Source organism: Ambystoma mexicanum, chromosome 8, assembly GCF_040938575.1.
Source record: "Ambystoma mexicanum isolate Mex_15411 chromosome 8, UKY_AmexF1_1, whole genome shotgun sequence".
NCBI classification, from domain to species: domain Eukaryota; kingdom Metazoa; phylum Chordata; class Amphibia; order Caudata; family Ambystomatidae; genus Ambystoma; species Ambystoma mexicanum.
In genome coordinates this window covers 1,507,027,763-1,507,043,791 of record NC_090929.1, presented here as the reverse complement: position 1 = coordinate 1,507,043,791, position 16,029 = coordinate 1,507,027,763, and the positions used below count along the sequence as shown (strand labels likewise).

Here is a 16,029-nt window from a genome sequence, read left to right as displayed (position 1 = left end):
GATGGGAGCCAGTTGTTAAATTACTAACTGCCAATCTAGAAAATTGGTGTTTTAAATGAGATACTCTTCGGTGGACCACATTGTGTAACTATAGCCAATTTATGTCCTTTGTTTGAGCTTTATCTATCTTCTATATTTATAATGCGCTTTATCTATCTTCTATATTTATAAAAGTGAACATTTGTGGGTTTGTGGTTTGGTTTGTGGTGAAGCATTGTTCCTTGTACAGTTCCACACCGTTTCACCAATCTGCACCAAATTTTGCATAGTAACCTGTTAGGACCCTCCAGAAAATACAGGCTACATGGCATTTGGACACCCACACTGTTTCCCGGGTTTCAGCACAAGTCAACATTTGTTTGTGGATGTCTGGCTTGGCGAAGCGTTGTTCCTTATGCAATTCCACCCATATCCAGCAAATTGTGCAGAGTTACCTGTTATGACCCTCCGGACAATACTGTCATGATCTCTGCTTCCAAAAGGTCAGGGTTTTCCCAACTCCCTTGGATGCAGATCCATAACCCAGGTTCCGAGTGCCAACCAGTCCCAATTGGGACCTTTTGGACCCAGTCCTGGCGCCAGTGGCACCAGGCTCATAAATATGCCCAGTCCCAGCGCTGGAAGCGCCGGGCTCATAATGCTTGGGTGGACTTACCTGCAGCAGACCATGCTGCTTACTTGCCTGCCAGTTGAGCCTCTGATCCTCTTCTGTTTGGAACTACTTTTCCTGTTGGGTGGGGCAGGAGCCACTCCCTAGATTCAGAACACTGGAACTCTTCTGGAAAGCAGGAACTCTTTTCTTACCTAGGCGGGGCTGTGGAAGGAGACACCTAAGCACTACAGGAGGCTATTTAAACCACACCCGATGGATGAATCTTGCTTTGCGTTATTCTGCATCCTCTGCAGCAGAACGCCCATCGTGTCTGATCCTGGACCTAAGGAAAAAGGCTTACCATCCTGAATCCAGTCTTCAGCAACACCTATAAAGACAAGAAAGAACAGGTTAGCATTACGGTCTTCAGTGACAGCTCTTCACTTACCTGGTCCATCGGCTGTCACCAACGCCTCGCGCTGCATTCCGGCATCTGAAAGACAAAGGCTTACCTACTCTTCGTGCGCTCCGGAGGTCTTCACACTGCATTCCGGCATCTGAAAGACAAAAGCTTACCAACTCTTCGCACTCTCCGGAGGCCTTCGGCGCTGCATCCCGCATCTGAAAGACAAAACAAGGTGCGTTTAAAGACATTGGGGAACTTTATTACTCACGTGCCATTACTACTTTCCACATCTAACCCAGTGGGTATTCCGGCACCCTGCAGCCGCTCCGAACTTGTACCTGCAATATAAAAAGACAGTTAGAGCGCATCGTGAAGCAGGCAACAAGCGCTTACTTACGTGCTTCCAGGCGCTTCTATTCATCACACGGGCTCCATCTTCAACTCACTTCAGCCCGTCATCCGCCATCGCCGGAACCCTGCAAAACAAGAAACATCATTACTAAAGACTTTAAAGACATTAGAATTACTCGAAACTTACCGTTTGTGCAGTAAACGACGGACAGCAGTCCTCTGAAGTCAAGAGGCCTGCTCCCCTTATCCAGTCAAGAAACTGGTTACAGCACCCTGCCCCGAGGCAGATGGAGAGCACGGCGTTCACTTACCTAAGACATCTTACCCTTCGAGTCAGACATACAGTGCACAGAGGTCCAGCCCAAAGAGCCAGCCGTGTATTACACATCACCTTTGAAGATACAGTATACGCCCAGTCAAGACCGGCACCTCTACGGGAATCAGGTGAGCGTTACAGAACGCAAAGCCTACCACAAAACTCCCGTCCAGGCGCTATGGAAACCTCGGATACCGACCAGCTAGCCCAGTTACTTGGGGAACTAAGGGCAGAAGTGCATGCAGCCCGTCAGGAAACGAACGCTCTAAGAAGGGAACTGATTATTTCCAAGGAGCGAACAGATGATCTCGCTAGACAATTGCTACAGTCACAAGCCGGACAGACCCCGTTACCCGCATCTGGGGGAAATCTTCCTTCTACATCCTCTATGAATCCAGTGCAGATCAACCTACCTGGGAATGTACCTCTGGCTCCGCCCGAACGATTTTCTGGTGACCCAAAGAGGTTTGCAGTATTTATCAATCAGTGCCGGTTGCATTTCTTATGCCGGCCAGCAGCCTTTCCAACTGATCAAGCTAAAGTAGCTTTCGTGCTTTCGTACCTTATTGGCAATGCGGCAGACTGGTCGATCCCTCTAGTTAATCAAGATGATCCGGTCCTCCGTGATTTTCAAGCTTTTCAGCTCAGTATGGAAAAACTGTTCGCAAGACATTCACAGGGGAGGCCTTGGACAATGAGCTTCTTTCGTTGCGACAAGGTAATCAAGACCTTTTGGCTTATATTGCGTCTTTCAACAGACTGATAGTGGAAACTCAATGGCCTGAGGACAAAAGGATTACGCTGTTTTATAGAGGTCTACGTGGAGAGCTCAAAGATGTGTTAGCCCAAGTAGTGAATCCCCCACAAGATTGTTCGGACTATATAGACTTAGTCGTTCAAATAGATCACAGACTGCAGAACAGGAAGGCCGATCGTTCCAAGTTTGATGCTCGAGTATTTTCCAAACCGCCAACTCCTTCCAAAGGAGTAGACTCCGGGGAACCCATGCAAATAGGGGGTCTGAAAGGTCCTCTAACACAAAAGGAGCGGGAAAGGAGAAAACAGTTGCAATTATGCCTCTATTGCGGAAACTCAGGGCACTTTCTTCGAGACTGTCCGGTGAAACCTGCCAAGAAGGCAGTAGGAGCTGCAGTTACCAAAGTTACAAACTCTGAGCAGGGAAACGACCTCGCCCGACAAGAATAGAGGTCCTCTTGCCGAGCGTGAAAACCAGTTCCGTGACCTCGCATTTCGTGATACCTATGGTCCTCATTAGCCCTGATAATCCGGATCGATTACATGCAGTTGAAGCTTACGTCGACAGCGGTGCCATCGGCAATTATGTGGATCATGAAATGGTTTTGAGGATGAATCTAACTCTTTGTCCCAAGGCTGTAAAGGACGTCATTACTACGGTGGATGGTACGGAGATAGCCTCCGGGCCAGTAACGCATACCACTCAAGAGGTGACGCTAGTAAGTCAAGATGGACACCATGAGAAGATCGTGTTCGATGTGATCAAGGCCCCTCAGTTTCAGATTATTCTAGGAATACCTTGGTTAGTGAAACACAATCCTCTGATCGATTGGCGAGCAAGAACGGTCCAGTTTCCAGAATGTGTCTCTACTTGTCACCCTCCACCTGGTGTTGCACTGGCAGCAATTTCTTCAGAGACCCCCCATTTACCTCCCGAATACCTAGAATACCAAGATGTTTTCCGGAAGGATCAGGCTAACTCTCTACCTCCTCATAGGTTTTATGACTGCCAGATAGACCTGATACCTGGATCTACTCCTCCTTGTAGTAGAATTTATGCCCTCACCGAGCCTGAGAACCTTCACCTTCGACAATACCTGGATCAATACCTGGCAAATGGGTTTATTCGTCCTTCCAAGTCCCCTGCTTCTTCAGCTTTGTTCTTCTTTCCAAAAAAGGAAGGAGACCTTAGAACTTGTATAGATTATCGCTCCCTGAACCAGATCACCGTTAAGAATAGATATCCGTTACCTTTGATCCCTGAACTCCTGGACCAAGTCAGAAAAGCATGCATATATACAAAGCTGGATCTTAGAGGAGCTTACCACTTGGTACGAGTAAAAGAGGGCGATGAATGGAAGACGGCCTTCCGCACCAAGTATGGGCTATTTGAATATCAGGTCATGCCCTTCGGACTTTGCAATGCCCCGGCCGCCTTTCAATATTTTATGAACGATGTCCTCAGAGAGCTCATAGATGTGTGTGTTGTTGTTTACATTGACGACATCCTCGTTTATTCTTCATCGGAATCTGAACATCGGAAACACGTGAAAATGGTCCTCGAAAGATTGCGTCAACACAAACTTTTCGCTAAGTTGGAAAAATGTGTTTTCAACGTGACTGAAGTTGAATTCTTGGGATTCATATTATCACCTGGCGGAGTGCGTATGGATTCAAAGAAGGTCGATGCAGTTCTCAAATGGCCATCACCATCCTCCGTAAAAGGTGTGCAAAGCATGTTAGGCTTCGCTAACTTTTACCACAGGTTTATCCCCGAATTCTCTCGAATAGTCCAGCCCATCACTGCCTTGTTAAAGAAAAACAAATGTTTTCAATGGTCTACCGAGGCGGAACAAGCTTTCCAGGATTTGAAGACTAAATTTATCTCTGCACCAATCTTAAAACACCCTCGCCCCGAACTCCCCTACATCGTGGAAACTGATGCTTCAAGCCTTGCCATGGGGGCAGTTCTATCACAAAAGGACCCGGTAACCAATCAGTTGCATCCCGTGGCATTTTGGTCCCGCAAATTCTCGCCTCCTGAAATCAATTACACGATTACTGACAAGGAACTTCTGGCTATCAAGTCTGCCTTTAAGGCTTGGCGGCATTATCTGCTGGGGGCCCGACACACCGTTACTGTGATTACGGATCACCGAAACCTGCAATATTTGAAAACCGCAAAAGCCCAATCCTCTAGACAACTCCGTTGGGCATTATTCTTTGCCGAGTTTGACTTCATAATTACCTATCGACCTGGTACAAAGAACGGTAAAGCTGATGCCCTTTCTCGGATGGGAGTGGAAGAACACTTGATCAACCCTAAACCTGTACCAATCATTCCCGAACAAAGAATTCTGGGTGTAATCGCCACAGAATCCATAGAGGAAGTTAAGGATAAAGCCAGGCAACTTGTAACTCCAGCAGACATGCAGAATTGGCATCTGCAGGGAAAGGACTTTGCAGTAAAGGACAACTTATTGTATTTCCAAGAACGATTATACCTACCCAGCACATATTTACAGAAAAAAGTAATCTCTTGTTATCACGATTCTTTAATGGAAGGACATCCCGGTATGGCCAAGACCTCAGAAAAGATCAAGCGCTACTTCTGGTGGCCATCTTGGAAAAAAGATATCAGAGACTTTATAATGTCCTGTGGAGTATGCGCCCAAAACAAGAGTCAAAAGGAAAGACCAGCAGGCCTCTTACGCCCTATTGACATCCCACCTCGCCCTTGGCATACGCTTTCTATGGACTTCATCACCGATCTACCTCCATGCTCCGGATACAATACGATTCTAGTAATCGTGGACTTATTCTCCAAGATGGCGCATTTCATTCCGCTCAAAGGCTTGCCAACAGCAGCAACTCTGGCCCGTGAATTTCTCGAAAACATCGTCCGACTGCACGGTTTTCCTTCGGTTCTAATTTCGGATCGAGGTAGTCAATTTATTTCTCATTTTTGGCGAAGTTGCTGTCGGTCGGCTCAAATTGATGTGAGACTATCGACCAGTCACCACCCTCAGACCGACGGACAAACCGAGAGGACCAATCAAACTCTGGAACAGTATTTACGCTGCATGCTGCAACAAACTGAAAAAACTTGGAAAGACATCCTTTGGATAGCCGAATATGCCTACAATAACTCTGTCCATTCGGGAACTGGGAAAACCCTGTTTTTTCTTTTGTACGGCAGTCACCCTCGAACCTCGGAGTTGGATCCCCTCCAAGATCTTGAAACACCAGCAGTAGACTACCTGCATTCTACAATCACCCAAGCCTTTAAGGAAGCTGTTTCTCACCTTCAAAGGGCTAAAGAACAATACAAGAAAGGAGCAGATCAACATCGGAAGGAAGCCCCTCAATATCAAGTAGGGGATCAAGTCTGGTTATCCACCAAATATCTACCTCTAAAAGGGCCACGCACATTCAACCCAAGATACCTTGGTCCCTATTCCATCACTACCATAGTAAACCCAGTAGCGGTCAAGTTGGACTTGCCCCCGCACATGAAGATACATCCGGTCTTCCACGTCTCTCTATTAAAACCCGTGCAACCTCAAACCCGACTAACTAAATCTCCAAAACCTATCCTAGTTGATGGAGAACTCGAGTTTGAAGTCAAAAGCATTCTGGACTCCAAGATCTCCAAATCTAAACTATTTTACCTAATTGACTGGAAAGGCTACGGCCCCCAAGAGCGATCCTGGGAACCTGCTGAATATGTCCACGCTCCTCGCCTAATCAAAAGATTTCACCGAACATTTCCTGACAAGCCAAAACCCCCGGAGAAGCCCGGTTTGGGAGGGGCCTTGAGGGGGGGTACTGTCATGATCTCTGCTTCCAAAAGGTCAGGGTTTTCCCAACTCCCTTGGAAGCAGATCCATAACCCAGGTTCCGAGTGCCAACCAGTCCCAATTGGGACCTTTTGGACCCAGTCCTGGCGCCAGTGGCACCAGGCTCATAAATATGCCCAGTCCCAGCGCTGGAAGCGCTGGGCTCATAATGCTTGGGTGGACTTACCTGCAGCAGACCATGCTGCTTACTTGCCTGCCAGTTGAGCCTCTGATCCTCTTCTGTTTGGAACTACTTTTCCTGTTGGGTGGGGCAGGAGCCACTCCCTAGATTCAGAACACTGGAACTCTTCTGGAAAGCAGGAACTCTTTTCTTACCTAGGCGTGGCTGTGGAAGGAGACACCTAAGCACTACAGGAGGCTATTTAAACCACACCCGATGGATGAATCTTGCTTTGCGTTATTCTGCATCCTCTGCAGCAGAACGCTCAAGGTGTCTTCTGCATCTGATCCTTGACCTAAGGAAAAAGGCTTACCATCCTGAATCCAGTCTTCAGCAACACCTATAAAGACAAGAAAGAACAGGTTAGCATTACGGTCTTCAGTGACAGCTCTTCACTTACCTGGTCCATCGGCTGTCACCAACGCCTCGCGCTGCATTCCGGCATCTGAAAGACAAAGGCTTACCTACTCTTCGTGCGCTCCGGAGGTCTTCACACTGCATTCCGGCATCTGAAAGACAAAAGTTTACCAACTCTTCGCACGCTCCGGAGGCCTTCGGCGCTGCATCCCGCATCTGAAAGACAAAACAAGGTGCGTTTAAAGACATTGGGGAACTTTAATTCTCACGTGCCATTACTCCTTTCCACATCTAACCCAGTGGGTATTCCGGCACCATGCAGCCGCTCCGAACTTGTACCTGCAAAATAAAAAGACAGTTAGAGCGCATCGTGAAGCAGGCAACAAGCGCTTACTTACGTGCTTCCAGGCGCTTCTATTCATCACACGGGCTCCATCTTCAACTCACTTCAGCCCGTCATCCGCCATCGCCGGAACCCTGCAAAACAAGAAACATCATTACTAAAGACTTTAAAGACATTAGAATTACTCGAAACTTACCGTTTGTGCAGTAAACGACGGACAGCAGTCCTCTGAAGTCAAGAGGCCTGCTCCCCTTATCCAGTGAAGAAACTGGTTACAGCACCCTGCCCCGAGGCAGATGGAGAGCACGGCGTTCACTTACCTAAGACATCTTACCCTTCGAGTCAGACATACAGTGCACAGAGGTCCAGCCCAAAGAGCCAGCCGTGTGTTACACATCACCTTTGAAGATACGGGATACGCCCAGTCAAGACCGGCGCCTCTACGGGAATCAGGTGAGCGTTACAAATACTGACTACATGACATGTGGACACCCCACCTCTTTCCTTGGATTTCAGCACAAGGTGATATTTGTTTGTGGGTGTATAGCTTGGTGAACCATTGTTCCTTATACAATTAAACGCTGATTCACCAACCTGCACCATATGTTGCATAGTTACCTGTTAGGACCCTTAGGACATTACTGGATACATGAAATTTAGACACCCCACCCCTTTCCCTGGATGCCAGCAAAATGTTATATTTGTTTGTGGTTTTGTGGCTTGGCGGAGAGTTCTTCCTTATGCAATTCCACATTGCTTTACCAACCTGCACCAGATTTTGCACAGTTACCTGTTAGGACCCTCCGGACATGACTGGCTACATGACATTTGGACACCCCATCCCTTTTCCACAGATGTCAGCACCTTCACACATGAGACGGTTGCCCGGAATTGGCGAAACTTCTATGTGGTCGTTGAAGGACCGGTATCGATACAAGGAACAAAACTTGTGGTCCCATGGGACCCCCAAAACCATGTCTATAGGCCCTATTATGCACTGATCCCAAGATATTTCCACCGCAATGCACTGCAACGAACAGCACCACGCCAGAGTGAGGTGACAGGTGGGGCAAGAGCACAGCAGCACATCAACTTTCACCCCTCCTCCCCCCAACGTTTGCTCTGGGGTATGTCAACCAATCACAAGCACCCCTTCTCAGTGCAGTGTACTTCAGGGTGCAAAGCACACCAACCAATAAGTGAATCGGAACAGCAACCTAAAAGATCATTGATTGTCAACAATTGTTGAGAGTGTTATCATATAAGTCTACAGAACCTGTTCAGAGAACAGGTACTTTTTGCTAGTTTCCTACACTTGTGAAATGTGTGAGTTTTTGGAAACTCTGGAAACGCCAGCACGATGCACTATAAGCACAATTGAAGTAGTGGCATTTTTAATTTGAAGGCACTTATAAGCTTGTGTTTAATATATTTATTTGTGTTTTTGCCCTCATGAGGTTTCACGGACTCAGACTCGTGCACATTTCAACCGTCGTTCTGTCGCTAAGTAGTGCAACAGACCTGGCCTGAGGTTTATACATATCAGTGCTTAAAGTGTGGGGGTTGTTGCCGGGGCTAAGCCCTGGCACTTATTTTTGAGCCACGGCACTTATTGTCTGAGATTCACTTTAATTATGAAGAGGTGATAGTCAGTGCATCCATGAATCACAATGAGAGGTGCAAGTTATAGTGTGTAACCCCAATTTTTTGACAAATTAAGCACTGATACCTATGATACAGATTGTGTCATCTTCGGGATGGAAAAACACACAAAATGTGTAATTTTAATAGTATTTTAAATTCAACAGTTTTTTCCCCTAATACAGGGTCTGCAATCTGCAGCTCTCCAGATGTGTTGGGCTACCACTCCCAGGATCCCTCAGCATTGGCCATGCTGACTGATGGCTGATGGAGAGCCGAAGGTAGCGGCCTACTGCCCTAGCGTGTTGCTATGTGCACTAGAAAAAAGATTTCAATTGTTTCCCTCTGTTTGAATGGGAGACAGTGCTCTAACTCCAAATAAAAGAGGGAACCAGAACGCTGGCAGCCACATTATCAATGAGCCGTAGAATCTGCTGGTACGGACCGGTCACACCCATGTCTGCCGTGCAGGCTGTTTTCGAGGGATTCCGATGATTCACCGCATTATGTGGTGTTAGGGCCGGAAACCGGGGTGCGGGCCCGGTGCACTGCATCATGCTGTGAATCCCCTTTAATCTATGCTATGCATGCATTATTTATATTATTATTAGTATTGTATTTATTGAGCGCGGACCTAGCTTCAAGAAGCAACGCAGTGCTTTACGGAGGTATACAAAAGTACAATGCTGTGCATGTGCGCAGGGTGGAGATTGGTAATGGCGCCCGTCATGAATAAAGATGTTAGTCATCTATTATAGTAAATCCACATGGAGCAGCAAGAATCTGTCGGAATCTCTGCCTCTCCGCCTGCACCAGAACTGATTCAGGAAGAGATGCATTCAGATTCCCTGTACGGAGCGGGAAAGGCATGGAGAGAATTGCCAGCTGTGGATCTCGCTCCAGGATGTGAATCTGGCTCAAAGTGCTGCAGATGTGGAAAAATCCCCAGAAATATGGCTTCTGTGGATTTTCATGGATCAGCACCATTGTACACCCCGATTAAGATTAGGGTGCTCATTTTTAAAGGTTTGTATAGCATTATCTCACTACTGAACAGCAAACAGATATGCGTGAAATTCATATGTTTGCTTGACAGCTAAGAATCAATATTCCACAATTTACATCTGTATTTTACAGCTTCTGGACGCTGCTTTCACTTTTCTAACTCTGGCATGAATGTTTCCACTGAGAGGATGTTCCTGGTGAAGGAGGTCGAAACCCAGTGGTAAGGCAAGTGAGAAAGGGAAAGGTTTGAACTATAAAATGTTTGCACTTTAAATAGACATCTAATACCTTCAAATTCCAATCCCTAAAATAAAGAAAGACATAAGGCCTCATTGCACGGAAGGCGGTAAGGGTTAACGGTCACCGGTAAGGGTTCCGGTGACCGTTAACCCTTACCGCCTTACTACGAGGTCCCTTTGCGGGACCCGACCGTCCGCCTGGTGTAGACCAGCCGTTAAAGTTGGGACCCGCAAAGGGAACTTGGTGCTAATTACGGTACCGCAATTTGCAGTACCGTAATTACCGCCTTCCCCATTCCCTTTATGCCCTATGGGGCAAAAATGGGAATGGGGAAGGGCCATGGAGAAAGGGGGAATTACCGTCCCGCCAACCTTGGAATGGGGTGGTAATTCCCCTTTCCTCCATGGTGGTACCAGTATGGTACCGGCGGCAACCATGGTGCTAATAGCACCATGGTTTACCGCCTTCCGTGTATTGAGGCCCATAGTCATGATGTGGTGTTATTAGCATTTGGGGATGCCAGTAGTCCAATCATAGAATAGTATGCAGACCGCAGGCATTATATGCAGATAAAAGCCTGCGTTGCAATCTGCCGAATAGCTGTATGTCCTGGGATTTCCTCTGTTCGGCCCTGCCACGGCTCCGCCTCCATCCCTCCTCCTGACCTTTGGGAGCCAATGAAATAAGTTGGGTAAGGTCATACTTTTTCACATACACAGCACGTTTTTCCAACATATAATGCTGTTAAGAATCCTTCAAATGTCTTTTTTTCCCGATCCGCCACTGTGGTGTCAGGGTGGAAGTCTTTCACTATGTCCTCCCACAAGACGTTCAAGATCAAGCGGTTTCTCGCTAAGAAGCAGAACCGACCCACCCCACAGTGGATCCGCATGAAAACTGGTAACAAGATCAGGTACAACTCCAAGAGAAGACCCTGGAGGAGGACAAAGCTTGGATTGTAAACGCAAACTGCAGACTGCTCTGTGGATGGCAAACTATTTCCTGTGCTTTGATAACAGTTGAAGACCAAATGTCATTATGGTGGCAGGTTGCCACTATTTGTTTGCTTTTGAGGACTTGAAAAACGTCTAGCCTCAATACCACGTGGTGCATGTACCTGCATTGTTGCAGGTGAGAAAATTGATGGAGAAAAAAAACTGAACATGCTATAAACAAAAAAAAACAAAAAAAAGAAAGAATCCTTCAAATGTGCTTTTGATATCTTAGTCCTCTTTCGGACAGGCCATTTTTGTACTCATTTCACAGGTTATATGGAACATAGTTGGACTCAAACAGATTTGTCGGTGTTGCATTATAGAAAAAAATAAAATGTAGCAAATATTAAAGGAACAGAGAGAAAAATAAGGCTCCCCGGACACAAAGGTCCCTAGTGAGCTGCTAAGGCAGCGTGAACCTGATGAATTATTCACCCGTTAGAGAGAGACTGAGAGCGAAAAAAATTGAAGAGTGGTAATCCGTTTAGAGAAGGGTTGAATAATTTATAAATATGCTGGGAGAAATAACTGAACTCTCAATATGCCAGACACAGGCCACTGCTCCTGAACCAAGGACGGTGCTTCCCTCAACGCTGGAAGAAGGAAAGGAAACATCTTTATTAGAGTTAATGCATCGGTGCTACCAACATGGATATCCCAGAATCCTGATCGAACTCTCAATAGGCCAGGCACAGGCCGCTGCTCCTGAACCAAGGACGGTGCTTCCCCCAGCGCTAGAAGAGTGAAACGACATCTTATTAGAGTTAATGCATCGGTGCTTCCAACATGGATATCCCAGAATCCTGGTCGAACAGGAAATCAACTAAGATCACGGAGAATCACCTGGAAAGTCACGCATTTGATTTGATTCGTGGGCAAGAAAGACAGGACTAAGGGAGGTGTTGCTTGAAAATTGTGGCAAAGAGAAGATTGAAAGTTGTGTAACTACTTTTGTTCTGTTTTCTAGTGCATACGCTTAGGAAAGGAAATTTGATTTTGGAAAAATATCAGATGATGCGCATTAAAACCAGCTACGCATCTACACACCTAACCGGTTTGGGCCCTTACGCATGCGCGTGATGTATTGGGTTTCTCCAAGGATAGGAATAGTAAAACAGAAATATAAATTACCACCATTTTAACATGTCATTTTTTTTAGTGTTTGGAATTGCTTGTGGGAATTCTTATGCCAACAAATTCTAATGGAAATTGACATCTCTGTTCTTCAAATTAATACAAAAAACAAAAGCAATGCACTAATGTAGTCGGCTGTTAGGATATATTGCTGTTGTTGCTTTTCTTTTGTAATACTTTTATTTTGATATAATTTCATCAATGCACTTAACCAAACATTATAAGGACTTCCGAAGGCCACTGGTAGGAAAGACAACAGTCGGGGAAGTAAGAAAACTACCTAGTAAGACCACAATCCAGCTCAACTCCCCCAAACCCTGCTGTTCCCCGCTCCATCCCCCAGTGGAGTAACTTTGCTGAAAATGTTGGCGGGAGTGGGGCATGACATCTAAAGGAAAGGGGCCCCTGCCAAATGAGAGGGACAAAATGGTGTGCCATGAACGTTGGGTGGAACAAACACCTGTGTCTCGCCCTAATGTTACGCCCATACCCTCCCCAGATTCCTTGCTCTTCAGCGAGAACCAACCCGGTGCAATTTACATCAGAGATACGTTGACCCTGATGGGAGGCTTATCCGCCAGCTTGGCAGACGTCTGGAAATGGTGACCATACCTTCAGATATTTGGAGCATTGGTTGGAAACGGTGGCTGGAATGCTTTCCATTAGTTATTTCCCGGGACCTTTAGCCACCATCTTGCAAAGATCAGCACTTCTTACAAGTCTGGTCTTCAACTAATGTCGACCTTACAATATTCATCAATTGTGCGATCGGGGAGAATCGACCAATATCACCCAAAAGCACCACCGGAGAAGCAGAGGTAACTGAATCCCACTAATATATTTCTCTTTACTCAGGATCTCCTTCCTGAATATTATCAGAAACTCAGATGGGCAGGACTCATTGGCAATAATCTTCCCACATGTTTATTTAGCAATATCGAGGAGGGAGATGGGGCGGTGTGAGCTACAATATGTTTTCTCTTTCCAGCATCTCAAAATTAAGGGAGTGGTCGATTGTGACACTGAGATGGACAGTGCATCAGTTTTCAGGAATGACTTATTGGTCTTCCTCAGGGAACCATTGACTCTTTTTTTAAGACCTTCTTATTGACATTTTCTGAAAATCTATCGGGTCCAGGCGATTTATTGTTTGAAAGGGATGCAATGGCCAATTTGGTTTCTGATCTGTGTAGTTGTCCCTAATTCTATACGATCCTATTTATTTATTTATTTATTTATTTTATTGTGCATTTGTAAGGCGCTCATACATCAAAAAATTGTGTTTCAAAGGAACCTGTACTCAATTCAGGCATATGTTCTGCTGCGCCACATCCTGTTTCCTTGCTTTGGATAACTTGCTGGAATAGACTGGTTGGGAATTGTCTGAAACTTTTGTTCCCCTCAAGCCCTAATTCCACTCTTTTTGAGGTTCAATATTTCTGAGAGAACGTGTGTTTTATGCACTTCCTCCTATTTTCCTAAGAGTTTCCATAGCTTTACTGTAGACAGCAGATGGACTAATTGTATCATCACATGCGATATTACCTCCCAATATAATTGGACTTTTAATTAAAAACTGAATTAATGTTTTATAATGCACAATACTGGCGTGGGCCAGGATTCGAACCCGTATTGCTCTGCATTGTCTTGCTTCCAAGACAATTGTGCTGTCCCTGACCTATCCTCTCTGAAGCAGTGCTATACCGTTATAATGTGGACCATGTCACACTCTGGCTCTTCTCCTAAACAGACTTTACTGCTAGCAGATCTCTTAGGCCCATTTTACTCATCCTCATGGCAGTCTAGTGCCAGCTGTGCATAGGACTGGCATGTGCTTATTTTAGTTGACCTTTTCTATTTTTGTAGTTTTGCTATCGTTACAGTAAGGGAGAGAAAAGCTATGTTCTTAGTTTTGGGTTCATCCACGCATCACCTGTCTTCACTCCCCTGTCACTCTACTCCTTGTTTTTCTTAGTGTGACTCTTTTCCCTTTGAGCGTGTGTTCCCTGCAGTCATTGCGCCCATCAGTGAGCTCTATATTGTGATTGGCTCTGAGTGTAAGCACATAATTAAGCCATAATACCTGGTTCTAAGGACTGTGCCGGGTGGCAGCGGGCAGGAATCCGCCCACTCACGCCTTTAGCGCAGGCGCAGTAGCATGATCACCGGGCACAGACCTCAGAACTAGATACTAGTGCTGTATAGGCACAGCGAGGCTAAGCACGTACCTGTGTCCTAAGAGCAAGTAAAACGTGAAAGAACGCTGGCTGAGGCTATGGCATGTCCTGTGCAGTCAATGTGGGAAAGGAAAAAACATGGCGCCGAGGTGATGGAACGTGGCACCCTCATGTCCATGGCTAGCGTGCTGGGCAGTGGGGTGGAGTCCGGGTGTGGAGTGTATAGTCGTGGCCTGTCAGGGGCAAGGTCTTTGCAACGATTGGGTCAATTTGGCCAATACCATGCCCGCGCCAGGGTCTCTCAACGAAGATTAAACTGTGGGGTTAGAGAAAGCAAACGAAGCCACATGCACAACACACAGAGGAACTGTGGTGCAGAATGCGAGGGGACAGTGCCCCGCGCGCCACTTATGTCACAGAACCCTCCTCCCAAGCTCCTGCTTAACTTGCGAAGTGGATGAGGGGCCGGCTGCAGGTGCGAGGGGCTTAGTACCAGCCCCTGTGTGCATGCCCTAGAGTTGTGAATGTCCCTGATGCCCAATCGGGGGGAGGGGCCCTTCATAGCCACTTGGGGTCAGTGATTGCATTTTCAGTGATGGCCTTAAGGCCACTGCAAATTACATTTTTACATTTCCATCTCCGTTTGCCAGATAGAAATGTTAAACAAAAAAAAGGGAAATTCTCATGCAAAGCACAAGCATTTCTGTTTGGATGAATGTGATGCTGGCAGGGTTCTGAAAAGACTTCATCCTGAAATCAGCAAATTATACTGATCTCAGTGAACATATCGGGGTGTTTTGCACGGACAGGTTTTTCTTGCCAGAAAAGGTATCTGTTCCTGCAGAAAGTCTAATGCGTATCTGAGAGCCAGGCTTATTAAAATACAGCGGTTCCATGTGACAGGGGAGGTCAGCGGCTCTCTATTCGAAGAGGTGTTCGTTTTAAGATTAGGAATACTGTTTGATGCAGGCAATGAACAGCTGTGTACCCAAAGCTGAAGCATCAGAACCAATCATTTTAAGGTCAGTAGGTTCATAGCACGGGTATTTGTGTAAGGTTTTCAGGCAGACGCGCTCGGTAACTGAACTTTGTCTTGTGAATAAGTGCCTCAGCTCTGGTTCTTAAGTCACGGACTCATATCCCGTCTCTGCAAGGTTTAAGCAGGTTTCAAAGCACTGAAACACTTGAACTGTGCGAATGTATTTCCAGGGTCTGAGATCCGGGGGAGACATCCTTTGCCGGATCCCAGATGGGGAGAAATCTGGCCCATTGAGCAGCACTGCTACTGGCCCTCAGCAGCATTCATTGGGACACTTAATGCCTGCTTAAGGACACGCAAGGACACTGGCCCGCTGCCCTTGGCCGTCTTCCGGTTCCTGTTCCATCAGGAAAGAATCTGGGGATTACTATTTCTTCCTATCTTACTATGGACGGTCAGGTCGTGCAGTATGTAAGAGCGGCCATTTTAAACTTCCTATACTCAGGAAAGTCCTTCCATTTGTTCCTGAAAAATGCCATGCCCCGGTGGTTGCTGCGCTTGTTATGAGTGGCTTAGACTACTGCAACTCGTTGTATCTAGCTCAGCCTCGCTATCTGGTTAACCACCTTCAGCTGTTGCAGAATGCTGCTGGTAGAGCTATTTTACGGCCCCCTTTTGACACCCACATGACTCCATTGTTGAGGCAGCTGCACTGGC

The 16,029-nt window shown here is 46.4% G+C and overlaps 1 protein-coding gene and 1 pseudogene across 1 annotated transcript in view; one reads left to right on the top strand and one right to left on the bottom strand.

The window, feature by feature from the left end:
* Positions 1-16,029, bottom strand: part of INA (internexin neuronal intermediate filament protein alpha) — a 99,867-nt gene that overhangs the window by 60,802 nt on the left and 23,036 nt on the right. The window lies entirely within an intron of this gene.
* LOC138473805 (large ribosomal subunit protein eL39 pseudogene) lies at positions 10,798-11,169 on the top strand (annotated as a pseudogene).